A 20,768-nucleotide genomic window follows, 5' to 3' on the forward strand; every position below is an offset into this window, starting at 1 on the left:
ACAAGGCTGGGATGCTGGTGGTGCCTTGGTTTGTCCTGATTTTACTTTATGCAAATGTAAAATGTCCATGGGAGACACTGACAGTGGATTTCATAGCACTGCAATTTGATTTTAGTATTAAACAACCAAAAAAAAACCCAAAACAAAACAACACAGAAGCCCATACCACTGAATTAAGGCATTACCTTTACCTTTATCTTTGGATTGTATACTTTTACCCATTGTGAGGAGGCCAACCATCCGGATATATGAAACAACACTGTTCCAAACAGTATTAAAATCTAAAGAAAGCACCGTGACTAGTTTAAAATGTCAAGTGGTAGGGAGAAAAATCACCTGCAATACAAAACTCTTGCTATTATAATGATACAGTGTGTAATTCAATATATCTGTTTAGATATTGACCTTCTGCATTATTAATGGCTTTAAAAAGGGTACTGCTGTCTTGTAAGTCTTTAACAGGTGGAAGCCACTGGAAACCTAACATTTATTGGTTTCTATGTGCCAGATTTACTTTCAAACTACAACTCACTGCAAATATATTTGCAGCCGGAATGTAATAGGCAGAATATGACCTGGTCTGTATTTTTTTCCCCTATATCTTATTCCTATCTCCTCACCTTCTCCACCCCTCTCCCTACCCATCAAATAAAGGGAGGGAGGGAGGGAGGGAGGGAGGGAGGGAGGGAAGGAAGGAGGAAGGAAGGAAGGAAGGAAGGAAGGAAGGAAGGAAGGAAGGAAGGAAGGAAGGAAGGAAGGAAAAAAAGACACTATTGGGGAAAAAAAGGAGTTTCATTTCCATTAAATATGTATCAGCATTTTTGCTGCTCAGTAAAATTTATTTGGATATGAAACATTTGGAAGTTTCCAGCTTTTCCATCTTTAGGAAAATCCTAGTCTGCTTGGATGAGATCTCTAGTGAACTAAAGCATCCATTAGGTATCTCATATTTTCTGACAGTGATCTGAATCCCTGATTTCAGACTAGTAACTCAAACAGAAATATTATCTTTTTGCATGTGCACCTCCAAAGCAATTCTGCTTATGTTACATACTGTGCTTAAATGCCATCCTAAACCAGAGCACAGTACCTCACATATCAGACATTCAACACAAGGAAATTTCAGTGTTGCTCTTATTTTGCTCATTTTATCTTCCTCCCAGAGCTGACCAGCTCTGTCAATTAAAAAAAAATACCCAGACAGCTCCAGGTTTATCTGGTTAGATGTTACCTTATGATTGTTTTTTAATTTTTATTTTTTCAGAAATCTGATTAAGTTTATATATATATATGAATGCTGTTCATGTCCTCAGGTGTTTTTAAAAACATTTATCAGCTGAGTTATAATGCAAGATCTTGTATGTTTTTCCACATATATCAGATACTTAACAGGGAGAAACAAAATGACCATAACCACATGATAGTTTTTCTGCTGTGGAAAAATCAGAGGAATAGAAACCAATATTTTACCAAATACCTTATGAATATTTCCCTTAAGGGCTAGATCCCGTGTGACTTTCAACATAGCAGAAAGAATTTATGTGTAAATCAGCCATCAAGCATAAAACTACAGTGGAGACGAGAGAAAGAATAAACAAAAAAGAACAACTTTCAAATGATTAGATTTCAAAATTCTAAATAACAGTGTAAGAAAGACTGCAATATAGAGCTATCTATGTATCACTGCCTCTGAAATTATTAAAAGGTAAATGCACCACACTTGTATTGGGGTAAACCACAAAGAACAGCCATGACCTCATTTGTACAGTCACCAAATATCAGTGTTTCCCTTTGTTCTAATTGTCAATCTATTTACATGTACTACACTATAGTCAGTGTACAGTTGAGAGTGCTGCTCTATAATCACACAACAGATAAAAGGAAATTTTAACTTCTTTTAAAAATATTTGCTCTAATTTTAAATATCGGTTTGTAATTAATTTCCTTTCCTTAGGGAGCAAATGCATATATTATATGCATTTTATTCTGGTATTCTCTTAGCCCAGGGACAGTGAAAACAGACTGTGGTAATTTCAAATTTGAGTCTATTTCCAATAACACCGTTTTATCAAGATATTTGCATCATTTTATTAATTATCACTTACTACAAAAGATGCTTGAAGATGCGTCAGTGAAATAAGCCCCATTTGTAACTTGTCATTCTAGAAGATCTCTCCATTATAGATTTCATCTTTTCATTGATCCAAGTCCCAGTATGAAGAACCATATGCAATACAGAGCAGACCTTTGCTAGTGACACATGCTTTCATAGATCTGACCTGTTTTTATCCATTGGGATAAGTAGAAATGGGGATTAGGCATTTTTCATCTGGTAAACACGGGAAAGATCACTTTCCTTCTTGGCTTGGAGGCAGAGAGGGAAATCTGAGCTTGGATCTGTACAGGGCTTTCCTTCCCCTAGGGTTTTTCATGGGAAGCTGCTCCAGCCTCTTGGCCAAGGAATTTTATCACAACCACAAATTAATCTGCAAATGTCCTCATCCTTTTCAAGTGAGCTAGAATTGTCATCTAACCTGTAAAGTACAGGGTATCTCTTGAACTTCAGTCAGTTCTAGAGTCCAGCTAGACTGAAGTTCTGATATTTTCATGATTTTTGGGTTTTTTTTATCCTGATTTTGTGTTACCAACTCAAATCCAGAATTCAATATGATGAAATACAATAATCCATTCTGTTCTCTCTCTCTCTATATACACATATTTATATTCAATGAGCTGTACCGAAACACTGACAATATCAGAAGAAAGCCTACTCTGATGGGCTTTGAGAACCAAGACTCTAGATAAGCACACAGACTTCTGTATATTTATCCAAAATAAATCTGAGCTCTCCTCTTACTTATGGCTTCTCAGAGACTTTCTTTTCCAGAAGAGCTCAGAGAAAACCAAATCACAGCATCGCAACTCTAAAGTTGACTGGAACACGGGTCCTGATCTGCAAGTTCCATGGAATTACCAGCAGCACAAAGCTTGTACACGTTTCCGAGAGGCATGAATGAAAGCAGATCATAGACTCTGACACAGTAAAATAGCCATTAACTTCATAAATAAAACTAATGGTTCACCATGTTGTTGCAGTGACATGTTTTCAGCAGAAAGGATAGGGGTGAGCTGTTGCTGCTGAGAGAAGCACTATCCCCTTGGTGACTCACTGAATCTGGATTTCAACAGAGACCTTCTGTCATCAGATTAGGCACAACTTTTTGTTTCACTCAAAACATGCTGACTGGGCTGGAATTCTTTGAACAATGCATGTAAATGTATCCACATATAGATGCCACATTATACCCAAAATGAACAGTTCATTTGTAAAACCACACTTTAGAAAGAATCTTGCAGCCGCGGGTGAAGGCAGTGGGTTGGGAGTCAGGAGGTCTGGATGATCTCCCAGCTCTGCCAGTGTTTGTGTCACAGAATCATGGAATTATAGAAAGGCTTAGGTTGAAGAGGACCTTAAAGATCACCTAGTTCCAACGTCCGTGCTGGAGGGCAGGGTTGGCAACCATTAGATCAAGCAGCCCTGGATCCCATCCAGCCTGACCTTGAGCACCTCTGTAGATGGGGAATCCACAACCCCTCTGGGCAGCCTGTTCCAGTGCCTCATCATCTTCTGAGTGAAAAATTTCTTCCTAACACCCAACATACATCTCTCCTCTTTCAATTTAAAGCCATTCCTTTTTGTGCTTGTTTGCGTCAAGGAAGGAAGGAGCTCCCAAAGCTCCCCAAATCACCCATCTTCTTGAAATAGATGAAAATCTGTCTCTAAAACTTACTTCTATTGTTTCTAATGTCATCTGTAATGTTACAGTGCTTTAAAAGTATGTTAAAACTACGGATGCTTTATTGCCCAGATGTGTGTGTGCATGTGTATAGTGCTTACAGCAGCTGAATTTTCACCTTTGGCTGCAGTCTCATCAGCAGTGCCAAGAGGTGGGAAAGGACAGCAGGGCCACCTATCAGACACAGCCGCAGTTCTGGTCCGGTGAGGTTACCAGTTGAGGTTCTGCTCTTGACACTAAGGATCAGATGCAGTGGCCTTTACTGAAAAAAACAGATGCTGAGAGTAGAATGCTCTGCCTCCTGCCTTTATAAATGCATGCAGTCAGGCTGATTCCCTGCACTTACCCACAACAGGAGGCGGTCAGGGAGAGCGGAGCCTTTTCACGACCTATGAGACCATGGCTGGCAAGAGCAGGGGCAGAAGCCCACTTTGGCATCTCCTAATGCCCACGGACAGGACCAGGAGGGCAGGGCAAAAGGGTATTCTGTACCCTTATAAAAAAGAATAATAACAACTGACATTTAAAGCACTCCCCTCAGCAACAAGCGAATGATGACAAATTAAGGGCTCAGATTCTGCCTATGGTACCCAGCACGGTTGAGGAGGTGCTCAGCAGGAGCATCCTTTTCAGGAGATGCAGCTCCTAAGTGCATCTCCCAGTTCCCCAGAGGATATCTGCCCACCTCTGCACATAGCAGTGCCTCCAGCCCCAGATGCTCCAACACTGCACCTCTGCACCACCTCCCTCGGTTCCCTGCAAGGCATGCTCTGCATATGCCATAATTCAGCCTTTAATATTTTGATACTTCTTGATGGATTTCCCTTCTAGTGCACATTTCTTTGCTCTGACTGAGGCATGAAGCTGTGCAGGTTTCCTACACCTCAGATGATATTTCAGTGTAACGCATGCAAATCCCACGGTGCATCCCCCTGTTTCTTTGGCATTATGTCTGCAGAACAGTGTCACGAACGATGACACCTCTTCACAGAAAAACAGAATTATCTTTTGCAGGATGTGAGATTTCTAACGAAAGCTTCCCTGTGACATGAGCTGTTGAACTGTCTCCACAGAGTTCTGATTTAATTTAAACTCTTCTTGCCACTCCATCATAAACAACACCATCCAAAATACGAGGCAATAAATTAAATTTCACTGGGAAATAATAATTAATAAGGGCATAAGTGAGCTGCCTCTTCATTTAAAAAATACTTCTTTGCCATTTCTGTTTGGTTGATCTGAGTAGTCCACGGGCTGTGAAAATTAACAAATTATACTGAAGTCTCCCACTTTAGAAGCATTATCAGTAAAAAGACTCTCCCGGTTTTACGACAGTGTATTTTTATAATGCATTATGAAAATGTTATCTCCCCATCTAAAATATTCTCTTTGAACAAGATAGCTTTCAAATCTGAAAGTAAGAGGGTGCTATACCGTACTATAACCTGAGCCAGTATTTCTCTCAAACCTATAGATTGCATGCATTTTTAAAAAATATTAAAAAAAAAATAAAGAACTGAAGACAAAAAAGGGGTGAAGAAGAGGATCTGCATTCAACACTAAGAAACACAACAATGCATTTTCAAGAGCTGTATGGTTAGGATTGACACCGCACCCTCGCATGGTAGGATAAATGCATGATCCTGTTTTTCAGAATATATTCTCATAGCTAAAATAGATTTATGTTGCCCTCCGTCCTCCTCTCTTGCAGGAGCTGCGTGTTTGGCCACATAATATGGGATATACACAAGCGTATTTATTCACATTTCTTTTTTTTTTTAGACATTCCTGCAGCTCTTTTGTTGGCCAACTGTAAACTGATCACTTACAATTGTACTTGAGTGTTTAGTGACCAGAAAATGTACAAATGCTGCTGCTGCCAGACTAACTGAAAGTGCACAAGCAGATTGAGGGAAATACTACAGGCAAAAATTAGCCATCATTAGTTACTGCTGCTAATACTGCAGAAAATTGAAATGCTTGCCTCACTGAGAATTGAAGAGCATTTCTGAAGTTTATCCAGAACAAAATATCTGACTTTTAAATACAAATAAGATATAATGTGTTGTGATGCATTATTGTGCCGCATGTATTTGTAGGAAAACCTGCTGAAGCCGCTTCATAGGAATCAATCCCAGATAAATACAGTCCAGTTAATTGTAATTTTAACAGCTTCAGATGCCATTTTAGGAGCGGGGGAGAGGAGAGGGAGCAAACTGGGTCTCTGCTTACAATGATAAACACAGGACCATAAATGTCAGACAAAGGCCACGAGCATCATGGAGGACAGATTGACGGAGACCAAACCAAAGTGGGAGGAAGGCTTTCTTTTCACAAAACATGGGAGGAAGTGTAAAATGCAATGCTAACATACAAAATATCTTTGTCCTCATAAAAGGGCCTAAGCTCCACCACTGTATCGTCAGGCTCTGATCTGTACTCAGTATTTCTAACCCTGTTACCTTGGAAGAAGCATATTTCCACGCAAGAAGAGTCAGATCATCATCTAGTTCTATGCAAATACTGCAAAATTCACAGAGATGCCCTCTGAAGGTGTCCCAGTCTCATTTATCCCTTTTCAAGCTCCCCTTTGTACTTCTTCACCACGTCCATCTCAGTGTTATCCCCAATGCATCCTATTGCCTATGCATTCCAGGAAACAAACAAACACAGCACCCTTTTAGCGCCTATTCCTCCCCCCCCTCCCCCCCACCCCACAAAATATGCAAAGGTAACCTTCCGCTGATATTTCGGGTGTTTGTTTTCACAGATGACCTTACTGTTGCTATCTCTGTCAAGCGCGTTCTGGCAGCACCTGTTCCAAGCGCTACGGGCTTCCATGCACATGTGGCACCATATTGGAATGCTGCAGTTCATTTGACATGATGCGCGTAGGTAGGGTACATGTTGCCCAACATATTTCAGTGGCATTATATTTTGATCAAGGGAAGCTTTTGAAGTATTTTGCACAATGTTGAGGTTTAAGCATAATAATGTATAAATTGCAAAGGTTCATTTTGGATCCTCATTACCAAAAGCAACCAACCAAGGAGATAACATAGAAAAACATGCCATTCCCTTTTCTTTTCTTCCTTTTCTCCTTTTTTTTTTTTTTTTTTTAAGATAATGCCATTATACACAAAGAAAGATTAATAATTAACCACAGTGAAGGCATTTCTTTTACAATCATACGAAATACAAAATACACAGCAATTCTAATATTTCTGAAGCTGTTATGCTTCTTGTGAAAAATTAAAATGCACAAAACTAAGTACCTCCCCAAATGCCAAGCTTTCATAATAGGTGTAAAAAACTGTTAAAATAATTTCCTGAACAAATGAAAACCTCGACCGGTGTATCAACACTCATACATCTTACGTGTTCTCTTGTCTCTCCTTATTTATATTAGGATTTCAGCACCTGACTGTACAACCCGTGCCTGTTTTGTGCATCTCTCACATCATCAGGATTTTTTATAACACTAGCTGAGATGTCTGATTATTATTTCTATTAAGCCCTGATACTGAATTGCAGAGAAAAAAAATACAGAAATATTGAATTAGACAAGCTACTTTAATCTTGCCTCCAAAGGTAATTAGAGTGTGCAATTTGGTAACCTTTTGTAAACACACAAATCCGCTGCCACTGAATCAGATGAACAGATGATGTCACACAAACAGTGTGGAGCTATTTGTATATTATCCTAATATATCAGGTAAATCAGATCCAAAGACAAACTAGAGAACCATAAAAAGAAATATAAATAAATAAACTGCACACTAAAATAAAGAAGTAGGGTTTATAGTCATATTCATTGCTGAGTTATTGTTTACCCCTATAAGCGATATCTTCCTTACAGTCTGAGAGCACACATCTGTAGCAATATAACTACTAGAAGCAAGGAAACAATATGCAGTTTTGTATTTAGTAGTGATATTTGGAAACCACAGAGTAACACATGACATCTTTGTAAAATGCTATCAGGTAAAACATATTTTTATAGCGATTCCAACCCAGGGTTTCCTTAGGAAGCAAGCAATGGAATGAGCAGAACTAATCTAGTATTGGTATTGCTGCAGACTCACCTCTGTGCTCACTCAGACTCTTTCTTAACGTCTTTACATTTACTTTGTCCCTGACCTGAAATAACAGAGCTATGTTAACCAGAGGGGGAGACCTCAAGCTTTTCATTTTTAGCCTTCCAGCATGGCATTTCTTATTCTGTCAGTAACAAACACATTTGTTAGCTATCGTACCATCTAGTGTATGCATCTTTTCTTTTCTAAAACACATATTGGCACCAGGCTATTAAATACCAATAATTCGGTACATGCCTGTTCCTGCTATCAGAAGGAAAAAAAAAAGAAAAAAGAAAATAAAAAGGATCAGACCTCAGATAGAGAGAGTTGAGAGTCAGAGATGTATTCACCAGCTGAAGGAGTGCAGAAGTACAAAGTGGGTGTCTCTCTCTGGCGTGGTTACATTATCATGGCATTAAATTGAGTTATATCATCACTTTCTCACTACCCAGGAGTGGGACAGATGGGAACGCGTGGTGGGAGTGCACCAGGAATAATGCTGGCATGCATCCCTCTGTGAGGTGTGGAGAGAGGGCCATCTCCTCGCAGGTAGCAGGACAGAAACATCACCCAAGGGATTGGAAGCCTCAACCACCCAATGGTGTCCAATGGTTTCCCATTGACACAATGCAGCTGCCAAGTCTCCTGGTGGTCCTCCCCACTGAGAACCAAGTCTATAAGGTTCATTTTTTCACACTTTCTCTGAGGACTGATATTTCTTTATGCATGACTCTCTGGATTCATCTCTCACACCGCAGAGCTCCAGAATCAGCTGAATCGTAGGGGCTGATCCTAAAACCCAATTTCTCAGATCATTCCTTTGGAAACAGTCTTGTTTCCATGTTTTATAGAAAAAAAAAAAAAAAAAAGGAAAAAAAAAAAGAACAGAACAAAACCAAAGACCCTTGAATCTACATTAACAGTCTTATCAAAGTCAACTGGCTGAAGCATGCCAAGTCACAATGCTTTATTGTCCCCAGACCCCACTATGATTGGCCTTCTTGGAATATCTACTTTCCACTTTTTAAAGCAAGCAACAATTAGACTGAATCAGCGTAACCTTGCAGATCTGCATAGCTTTTGTCTACAGCACAAATAAAACAACAGAGCTGATAGGTGTTAAGGATGTATCGCAATATTAATGTAGTGGCACTACACTCTATAGCTTCACAGGAAAGTTACTGTAATTGGGATTTTTATCCCCTGGAAGTCAGAAAAAATTATTGACAGTTTCTGGGTCCTAAATGCATCACCGTTTCAAGTAAAATAACAAGCTTTGCCTCGGGCTGCAGTTCATGCTATGTGATCACTTGATACTTTGTCTGTGCGGCTTCACATGGTATGGTAGGAGAGAGGGAGAGACAGAGAGGAGCCTCCGCCGAGAGAGGAGGGAGTCAACAGATCACTTCACAAGCAATTATTATTTTTATTATATTATTTCAACATCATGATAATTAATGACTGAACTTCCAAACATGTTTGTGTGAATTCAGTGTACTGATAAGAATGGCTGCATAGTGGGTGATTTATATTTGTTTCTGATTTTTTGCCTGGGTGCTTAGCAGCAGATTGCCATTCTGTAACTGTATTACTGTGGGGTAACTGGAAATGTTTTACAGGCAACTTCAGCCATTTAGCATACAACCGTAATATGGTTCTATTATCCGTTTTCAATCAATATTTAACCTTTTCAATAAACAACTTAAGTGTACTAAGCCAGAAGGAGGAAAGCTAATTGCCACATGATATATTTTGTTGCCAGGTATACTCAGCTGGCTAAAGTAAAGTTAATTAGGTTATAGGTAGCACAGGAGCATTTAGAAAAAAATACGTCTTCTGCCTCATAAACCTTTTGTTCAGTCAATATCATCAGCACATACTTGTGGATGATGTCTGTAATATGATGACTGCTACCTCCAGCCCCGGACTGTGCATTTTGCCCTTGCAAATGGCATGTGTTACCAAATGGTGTCATGGTAGATGACAGAAGTGGGTGAGTGGGCACCACCGAACCCCACCTTCAGCTTTGTGTTTGTGCTCAGGATTACAGCTGTACATCTGGCTGTAGGAAAGCCACATCCTCCTGGACAGTGGCTGGACAGTGACTCTATAGCATGCAACAAAAACTTATTTTGGAACAAGACAGAAAACAAAAAGCTCCACATATATGATCTCAGTCCCACTGTACCCTTCAGAGACCTTTGCATTTTGCTACTGCAATGCAGAAACAGAAAAATAACTTATGTATGGTCCCTTTCAAACAGTCCACATTTCACTGGTAATCATAACAGCCTTAGATAGGTGTGAGTAGCTATTTTTAAAGGAGAAAAATAACAGTAAGCATTCACAATGTCAGCTTTAGTGAATAGAAGCTGAATAAAGACTTAAAAACAAAGCCAAGTCTGGTTGGAAGTAGTTTTCTGGGGGCTCTTCCCATGCAGCTATTTTTATTAACATTTACCATTCTTTTGAGATGTACATTGTATTTTTGATCTGATGTGGACCTTACTATGGCACAAATTACCTATTATTTTTCTTTTTTATTTCTTTTATGCCCGGGAAAAAAATCACTCTAATGACCAACTCCAAAATCTCTGCATGAACACCTATCCTTACTTAAAGGCACGCAGTCCTGTTCAGCAAAAGAATGAATGATAACTGCCCATGTAACCAAAGGGAGTATTTCCCTGGGTCAAGCTTTAGATCTCTTGCTTATTTGCTATAGAGAATGCTGTATAATAGGGATTCCAAGGAAGTCAAATGGCAAGCCATGCAATGATTTCATGATCAAGACTCAGCCCTGAATGATCAACACTGATCTTTATTATTCCAGGGTAAGAATGTACCGCTCTGGTTTACCAAAAGTAGCTGCTCTGAATATGCTATAGTTTCAAGCAGACTGAACGAATGCATCTGTCTTCATGAATGGTGATTAAAAAAAAATGCAAATCTCCTTACATCTTTTCTTCCTGACATTAAGTCATTGCTTTATGGCCTTCTTTTCATTTGCACATTCATAGTAATTTCTATTTTTGGACACTATTGAAAATATGAGATTCACTGGATCCAAATAGACATTCTTATAATAAGCAGATTGTACTGAGCTACAAAAGCTGCAGTATAATAAAACAAATTGTATGAATGTGAGAAGAATGCGTAAGAAGTTTCATCATAAAAAAAATGACCAATAACATTGAGACGTTTTGTATGAGGAAAACACTCCGAGCACTGTTCTTTGTTACCGCATAAAAAGCCTTTTTGCAAGGGCTGTTCCTTGACACAGAGTCTTTATATGTGAAGTAATTTATTGCCATACCTGTAACTGAAATAGCGACTAAATCATTTTTAAAAAAGTCTCATAGCTCCAACAGAGTAAATCTTCTACAACTTGCTGCAGTGCTAATCGTAAGCATGTTATACAGTAAGTTTGCCTGAAGCTAAGTTAAGCAGGCAGATTAGGACTGTAATATAGTATCAGGGCTCATAAATCAAGTGTGCTTGCAGATTTTCTTTCACTTACTGCTCCTTCTTACAGTTCAGACAAGTCATAATTACACATCAGTAGGCATTGTGAACAGAGGAATGAGCTACAACATAACGCACAATAAACCCTGTCATATAAAAGCAAACTGGATAAAATAACAGAAGCAATACTCCATTTTACAACATCACACTAAAGAATTACACCATGCCATTGTGTAATATTCTGATCAATCAAGAGCCCATCCACGATTGACAGTCCCAGTAGGCCAAAATTTACTATTCAAACATATTTTCCATTCGTATTTACGATTATGATGATGATTATTATTATATATCGTGAATGAGAACTAAAAAAGAGCTGCAGGTTCAAAATAAGAAGTGCTCAATGCAAAATACAATTAAAGACATTTTGCTAGAGCTTTACTGCGGATGCATGCATTTGACAAACAATAATGGGGAAGGCGTAAATGACTTTTCATTCATATTTTGTTAGCATCGTGACACTTAGCACAGGTACTGTAGGCCTTCTCTTTTAAGCCAAAGCCATGTTGACTGTTATGAGACATGCCTAGTTATTTCAAGGCTTAGAATGAGATCAAAGGTGTTATGGCTGTAGCACATGACATGATAAGCAGAATACTTCAAATGGGATTTAGCAAAATGAGAAAATATTGGTTATTTTAATTCTAATGGAACAATTTGAAAAGAATCAGGAAATTGGAGGTAAATAGCAAGCTCTGCATAGAGCCATGAGGGTTCACGGGGTTCCCACATTTTCCCTGTAGGTCTCTCTTCCCTAATCTGTCCAGTGTACTTTGCTATTACTATTTTGGATTCTCCCTTTGTCTTCAGCATCATATAATTCATCTAACATACGCTTTAGCTTAGCCCACTGATTTCTTGGTCACTGTCAATGGCACACACATGGGCTGATTACATTTTTTCTTGATCCCACTGCTGGGACCCCCTTAGTTCTTGGCCAGAAGAGCCAAAACTGCAAGGTTGGTAGCCCCATGGCAATTACAGGTTGGAATACAATTTCCCCTTTTTCCATCTATCCACTTACAATATACATTTCTCCTGTGTTAGGCACTGTTGTGGAGTACAGGGCTTTCCAAGGGTCTGCAATACTTGTTCCTAAGAACCGCAGTGCACTCATTGTTCACTCTGATGAAGTGCAGTTCCCTTTCTAAGAAGAAACTCTGCAACTCTTATGGGACTGCAAAAACCAGCAAAGGGACAGGAAAACGGGCAGCAGCCTTCTCTTATCTACCCCTTCCTAAGTGTGGCCTTTATCAAGGTCCACTTCACCGGGTGAGCCTCCATTTTCTTGAGCACTTCTGTGTTAGAGGTATTTGCTATCTATGGGCTTTGACTGTTCTGCCAAAGTTTCATACACACCTCCCTCCATCAGATTGTGAATTAATAGTTTCATATGGTAAGGAGGTTGAAGGGTACTGTGGTCTTCATAAGTTAAAGGAGAAGTCATATATTCAGATGCAAATAGCCTCAAACAATCAGGTTGCTTTCCTTCTAAAATCTTCCTGATTTGTGAGACATAGAACATCCCATTCAATCAACATTATTAATCACTATTCATTATTTTTGTAATTATCTGGAAAACAAAAAGGCATGTTTAAAGCTGTAAATCATTCCTGCAGGCAGAGTGGGAGCAGACTTCCCACCATGCTGCAGTCTCATGTACACCTCAGTCCATCCCTGAACATTTGAACCTTGGCCATAGTGTCATACCCAACGTTCCTACACATATATGATCTTTCCACATAGGAAGTTGCTATAGGGCCCTGAGGTTGTTATGAGACAGAGTCGAGTTTCTGGGGATAAAGTGCCTGTCTGCCTGTAGTAACCCTCCTTTGGTGTTGACATTCACGTTTTCTGAGGACATTTTCAGTCTGTTGCTCTGACATCAATTCCAGCACATTCTGAGACAACACCTCAGGGCAGAGGGGACTCTGACCTGCTTTGTTTCTGAATCAATATAAGGATCTGAAAGGTGGTGGGCCGGAAAAAGACCTCTATAAAGTTCTGCAAAAATAAATATAGGAATAAAACTGACTGTAACAGAGGATATCATATAATTGATGATATAGGGATAAAATACACTTAGCCATCTGCATAAATGACAGTTTGAGTCAGCATTTCGTTCATGGAGTAAGCTACTGAGTCCTCATTTCACACTGAATTGGTATTTCCTAATGAAAGAAAATACTGGAGGAGAAGAATTCATAAAGTCCATAAAGGTTTGAAAACTCTGAAAAGCAGACAGCAAGAAATACAGTGTTTAATGCTCTTGTTACGTAGTAAGACAAGAGTGTAATTTTTCCATCCACAGTATGGCAAAGCATTTGTTGTAGATCATATGTGAGGAGCTAACTTGGTTGAACACATCTTTATGAACTGCATTATAATTTTTAAGGGCAGATGTTACAGTGAGATGAAGTACAACATGTTTTATCCAGGGCTGAGGGGTCACACAACCAGATATTTGTGTCCATTTGCCAACGGATATGATTTTATAGAGATTCAAGATAAAGACAAATATATTAACATGCCCATGAATCAATATTGTTTAAATAGTGTACCAGAAGGTTCACTGTCAATCACTAGTTTCTGAAAGTTGTTCATCCCAACTGTTAGGTGAATACTGAATATATTCACAGAAGTTTGGGATCTGTTCATGAATAATTCATTAAATTAAAAAAAAAAAAAAAAGGCAACTGATCAATTTGCAATTAATAATGATTCAGCTTCTCCCACCCATACTCACACAAAACAACACCATTACGGGGCTTACCCTTCTACTAAATAAACTCCTTAAAGGTGACAGAAGCAGACTCTGGTCTTGTCTCTGGAAAGAGTATTTAATTTACTTCCTTTTCTAAGCAACGTTCTGTGAAAATTTCAGAAAGCTTTTACTGAGCGATACAAAAATAAATGAAAACCAAAAACCTGTTGAAATGTCTTCATTTGGTAATGGTAACTCATTCCTTTTATCATAGCACTTCTGCAAGAGGCACATAGATGCTCCACATCCTTACTACAGGTATTCAGATCATTCTATATGCATCGTAAAACTCTTAAAATCCCTTTTTTTTTCCTCTGTCTGCTGCACAGGGAACATCAATCCTGATTACGTTACAACCAATACTCTTTGAAATTCAAGGAAATTCAATCAGTTAATATCATCAGTTGCTTTTGCTCAGGTTCTAACTACGTTCTTTCACGCTCAGCTTTTCTAAAGTAAATTTCATAAAGCCACTTAAAACTTTAAATCAGTAATACCACATAGTAATCCCACTGGGAAGGAGAAAACAGTGAGTTGCAAGAATTTGAGTACACTGCTTGCTTAGTCACCCTTGAAGGAAAAGGACTGGAGAAATGAAATCAAACTAGAGGGGAACTTCAGAATGTAGAGAGCAATCTGCTAAATTGCTGTTTAACTTGCTAGTGAGGATCACATTTTAGCCGGAGTGAAAGGAGATAAAAGATGCTAAAACCCTTATCCAGCCACTGGTAATGATCCAGACCATTCTGTGATTTCTACTCAATTACAACAGCAATGCAGGACTTAAAATCTGCATGTCAAGATTATTATTACAGTAGAATTTTCAGAATGTTCCGAAATTTTTCTTGAGCAACTATAATAACGTAGTATTTTTTTCCACGTTCAGCTTCATTGATTTTCAAGTGAAAGTACATTTTCTTAAGTGAAAAGTATAACCAAAGAAACCAGGTGAGCCCTAATTTTAGTGTTCTTAAACAATGCACAACTATGTCTACTATTTTCTTCCTGAGCATTAATTCATTTTTTTTCTTCCATCTTACACAGAAAATGTCTCTAGTAGACCCAATCCCTTCTTTCCATAAGATGACATAATTGCTTCGTACTAAATAGATATAAACCCCAAATACAAATAATTAAATGCAAAATGAGGGGGAAAAAGTCTAGCAAAGCCAGAAACTGTAGAGCAGAATTGAAAAGATCCACCTGGGATGGCTTTTATTCACAAATAGGCCAGAAGTTGATCTTATTCACAATATCACCAATTTTCATTCAATTTCTGGATTCCCAGACATCCCTTTTCCTCTTCCAAAGACAAATCCAGAAATTAACTGAGGTGATTGAATACCCAACTCCAGGCTGCTTTGGGAAGCCTGAAGTATTTCCCTGTGACATTGTAAGCTTGGTGGAATGCACTGCCTTGTACTGACAAAGGCAAATGATCTGAGCAAAGATCCATGATAGTGGAATTCCCACCAGGTGTAAAGGCATTTTCAGTGCTTTTCACCAGTTCTCAGTGAATGTGGGTCATCACATCACTAAACAAAGCTGAATTTACTATGTAAGGATTATAGATCGGTTTTTCTGTACAGTAACACCCAAATATCCCAGTTATCATAGCAGAAGGGCACGTACTGCCACAACAGGAGGTTCTCTAGGGTGATGTTTACTCAAGCTACATTAGAGAAATTATTAGTAAACTGAAACTAAGCTTTTAAAAGTGAGGAATAATGCAAAGTTTCGGTAATGAAGTGCACTAGCCCTCTCTTAATTCATCTAGAGCCAGAAATCTGTATCATGTTTTTCTGCATACCTATTTTTCATCAAACAACATACAATCTTTACTTGACTATATTGTATATCTTCTCTGCCTAGTGGGAACCCTAATTTGCTTTAAATTGCCAAAGTGCTCATTATGGAATGCTTAGTAGCTAGAGTTTGTACATAATATTTGAAAATCAGCCTTAATTTTTCTGCCTGAGATGAACACTTGGATTTCAGAGTAAACATAATCAGAGATTTACACAAACTCAGTGAACCCTGTTTATTATATTTGCCTGGAATAGCTACAAAAGAGGTCAGAGGTCCAATGTCTTCCTGCAGAGACAGATCATGTTCTAGCTGGTACTGAGGAGGAAAAAAACAGTAGGTGATGCTTTAATGAATGGCTTATCATGTGGAACACACCATGTGATAATAGCAGTGCTGGTAAGGAAAGAAGGAAGTAAAAAAACATAAAGGCTTTTGCTAGGTTTACATTGTTTGAAAGCTTGTATTTCAACAGTAGCAGATGAAGAGGGTTTATTAAGAATATGTAGTAAAATCCACAGCAAGTTGAAAGGAGCTTTGAACTTTTTGTCTAAACATTATTTTGGAATTGCCTGTGTGATGCCATTGTCCTGACTGAATTGAAACACATAGCAGAATATTTTCATTCTGTGTGTCACTTTTAGTTATCATTTTTACTAAAGCGATCTTGATCTAAGAACTTGTTTCAGAAAAAAAAAAAACAACAAAAATAAGTTCACAGACAGATTATTCCAAACCTGCAATGGAGGGTCCATAAAATAAATTACAATTTGTTTTCCTACACAAAAGGCTGTCAATTAGGAACTCTGACAATGCTTCTTCTTTGGGACAAGGGACACAATGGGGACAAAAATATCCAACTCTTCTAAATAAAATATTTCTCTTATGTGGCATGGGCCAGATCCACATCTCACAGTTGAGCTGCACTGAGCCCTCAGTTATGAATTACTCTCTTCTCCTCTTTTAAGAAGGAAGAAATAGGCTCAATAGTTAATCAAAATATGCTTTTCTCCAGCTGCTGTTCTCCATTTATTATTTTTATGCAACTGTTTTGAGTGATCTCTGATTTTTCCTTTTTTTTTTTTTTGATGTGAATCACATTTTCTTCCCCATTTATCTAGAAAACAGCGTCTTAAAAAATACCTTGTCAGCATGAAAAATGTCAAGGTGCGATTGCTCTCATCACTAATAACTTGGTAAAAATCTGGCCCTGCAATCTCACTGTAAAGAATACATCTAGACATCCAATCCTCTTGAATGTCCCAGTCTCTAGTAGAATATCCCAAAATACTGAGGCAGGATAGACTTCTAATCCCCTTTAAAAGGGGATATCAGGTGTCTAAGTGGTTATAAGCTTGTGGCTCCTAGAGGAAGAAAACAAAGTGTGCTGTATTTAGTATTCAGACTGTTAGGTTAACCCGTGGTAAACCTGAACATTCAAATCTAAATTTCCTATGGCCAGCTGAACCTGACCAACAAGTGTAGTGCTGGTCCTTACGATTTTGCCTTGCAGGATCCGGAGTAACAAGGACTAGATGCCTGAGCTAATCTGGCCTTTCCTCTCAGCACTCATACAAGTTACACTGTCATCAAACTTCTCTTACAGGAATGCGTATTAGAAGTTAATGTCATTAATGTGCAATTAAGATGCATTCAAAATTCTAGTCTCCTCTTGATATCTATAGGGCAACAGAAATTCACATTTGGATATCACAGATCAATTAGAAGCTCTTACAAAGCTGTGCACAGGCACACACAGGCTGGGTGAGGCATGTACACTGCAGAAGCAGGAAGCCAGCATTCCAGGTCATCACTTGCCTCTGGCACATCCTAGACCTGCACACAACTCAAGAGCAGGAGATCTTGAGCAGTCATCACATGCTGGCCTCCAGGACTCAGATCCAGGAGCTTGACTCTGAGCTAACAACATATTTGCATATTGTATATACTGTAATTATTTCTATGTTTGTATTTATATTGTTGTATGTGTGGATATATATTTATGTACATAAATGGATGGCAGAAAGGATCCATATCCTTTTCTGTCCAAGTCCTTGTTCTATATATACATCCATATATATGCCTATAGTAAAACAACCCAACATCTCATAAAAATCACAGAATCACAGAATGGCCAGGGTTGGAAGGGACCTCAAGGATCATGAAGCTCCAACCCCCCTGCCACATGCAGGGCCACCAACCTCCTCATTTAGTACACAGAAAGCCTAAACATTCCTGAATGCAGACCATTCCAAATTTCCTCATGGACCAAATCAGTAACAACAAGCAAGTCTCTGTAGTCTGCTAAACCTCAGCACCCATACTGCACTGCCCCCACCTAGGTACAACAGTTAGGCTTAGCTCACAGTGATCTGTGTGTCTCAATTGGAAATTCAGTGCCAACCAAGCTGGAATCACAACGTCTTAGCAAGCCATCTCAGTATTTGTTTATTCATATCATTTGTTAATAGTGTGTCCTTTGGTCTTGATGGTAGAATATTGTCTTGTGGCTCTCTCAAATCCTACTGCAGGCAACACGCTCCAAGCCTGCCTTTCTAAGCACAGCACTTTTCTCTTTGGCCCAATGATCCTCAGTTTATCTTTTGTTGTCTTATAATTCAGGATGTGAGTTTTGGGACAGGGACTGTCTTTTTATCATGTGCCAAGGGCAGAGGGGTCCTGGTTCCCATGCAAGTTTCTGACAGCATGTTGTATAAGCAATAACTGCAACAATATATCATAAAACTGCTCAGCAATGGGCTCCTGCTGCATCTCAGCCAAATCTTTTTTCAGAAATTTTAAGCAGTAAAGAAGAATCACAAGGCTGAAAACCAAAATCTTTAGAGTTGGTGACACCACCTATAACCCTATACAACTTTTCAGTGATTCTCCTGACACAGCATGGGCTTTTCCTTTTTTTCCAACAAATGATCAAGGACTTGGACATAATAAATAAATAAAATTCCTCCTGTTACTTACAATGGATGCTTCTAATTTGCTTATTACTTTGCTTATCTATTCATTGAGATAATTATCTGACACCTGCCAACAGCAGATTGTTCTGACAGATTTTTATTGGCTGAGATCAATTTGTTACTTACCATCTGTCCAGCTAAAGGTGGTTTACAGGTCAACAAGCTGGTGAGCTTCGGAAAATCTTAAAATGATCTTGAGCAGTATCCTTCCTGAACTAATTTCATTTTAATCTCCTGTAAAGCACATGAAAGGATGGAGTTGAAAATTAGCTTTCAAGCAGACTGCAACAGAAAGAAGAGAAAATAATTTGTTTTTCTTTGCTATGATCTTGAATAATCTATTTCATATGAGGTCGCCAAATCAATCAGTTGAACCCGCTAGCAGGTAAGTTGTGATGTGCACTAATTACCTCTGAAGGATGCAAAGAAAAAGACACAGTCCAACCACCTCACTTTAATAACATCACAGACACTTCTTACAACAAGCAAAAACTTTTAACCACAAACACCCCAGCTGTTATTTCACTTTGTGGCCCTTGCTGGTGGGTAAGGATTCTCCGCATACCATCTCTCATAAGCTCCCAATGCTAATCCAACTGTACTTGACACAATCAATCTGAGACGTTAGCTCAGTCTCCAGAGTTCCCTTTTGCCCTTCTTTTCTCCATGCAGAATTTTCAGCATGGTTTGCAAATCCACATTTGGCTGTAATATGCATGCCACTGCTCTGATCAATCCGCCTGGGGGGTTTTGCAATTAATTTTCTGCATCTCTAGGAGTGCTGGAAGACCATTAGTATCTCCTGGAGATACTACTCTGGAAAGTCAATGGATTGTTACATGAACTACCAGTGCTCCAGCAACTGTGCTCAGTCTTCTTCTGGATGTTCAGCTTTTGACTTCTGTATTGAAGAGACAGAACTAAATGGGAAACGTTTCAATTGTTCTTAAAATTAAACAGCACCTAGGTTTGACTTTATTCTGTGGTAAGCTGATAAATTAATAAACTCCTATCATTTAATTAAAACTTTTGAATTACAGAAGCCATTCTGATAGCTTTTCAAACCATTTCAAACTGTTTTTCAAAAAGCTTGTGGGAGTTTACATCCACTTCTGAAGGTTGCTTCCATGCTAACTTAAAACTTCTCTGGGCTCCAGAAATGAAAATGAGCATTTAATGATAGCATTGAATTACAAAGAAGACCTTTTTTCTCATCCCAGCTGTGCCTCAAGACCTTCCTAATGGCTATGGATCACTTAAAGAGAGTGGCACTGAAGGTCCCCAGGACAGACTTTTGTGCTAGTGAAAATGCTCCTGAGGTCCTCTTATGTAGTGAGCACTGCTCAGAGGGTAATGGATCTACTGGTAATGTGGTTGAAGGGAAAGTCTGTCGGTAATGGGTTTGAAGGGAAATATCCAGCCAAGGATTCAAGCACAGCCAGAAATCCTGCAAACTAAACACCTGGGTGACATCTTTTGTTGGAAAGATAGTGGTGGTAAATGCTGTGAACAACAGCCTGTTTTCTACAATTTCCTATATTGCAGCCATTCTAAATTAAACATGAAATTGTCTCCAGGGTACTGCTCTGTAAGTACGTCAGTGAAAAATCCTTCTGCACTCTGGTGCATGATTTAACCTGCAGTACACGTATGTATATAAATATATATCGTGCATTTTTCTCCCAAATTTTCAAATCATCTGTGGTGCCAGGCTAACATAAGATGTATTACAGTTGTAAGCTAGAAATAAATGCAAAACAGGTTTTTATGAAAAGATACGAAGCAGAGAACCGAACTACTGTCTACACAGGTGCTTTTAAAA

At 38.8% G+C, this 20,768-nt stretch overlaps 1 long non-coding RNA gene across 1 annotated transcript in view; it reads right to left on the reverse strand.

Moving 5' to 3' along the window:
- LOC146544024 (uncharacterized) overlaps positions 1-20,768 on the reverse strand; it is a 249,925-nt gene that overhangs the window by 45,338 nt on the left and 183,819 nt on the right. The window contains exon 2 of the long non-coding RNA XR_014884341.1: positions 19,073-19,180. This is a non-coding gene — a long non-coding RNA (uncharacterized LOC146544024). The remainder of the gene's footprint in view (positions 1-19,072; positions 19,181-20,768) is intronic.

Source organism: Meleagris gallopavo, chromosome 7 (assembly GCF_905368555.1).
Source record: "Meleagris gallopavo chromosome 7, MGAL_WU_HG_1.1, whole genome shotgun sequence".
Lineage (NCBI taxonomy): Eukaryota > Metazoa > Chordata > Aves > Galliformes > Phasianidae > Meleagris > Meleagris gallopavo.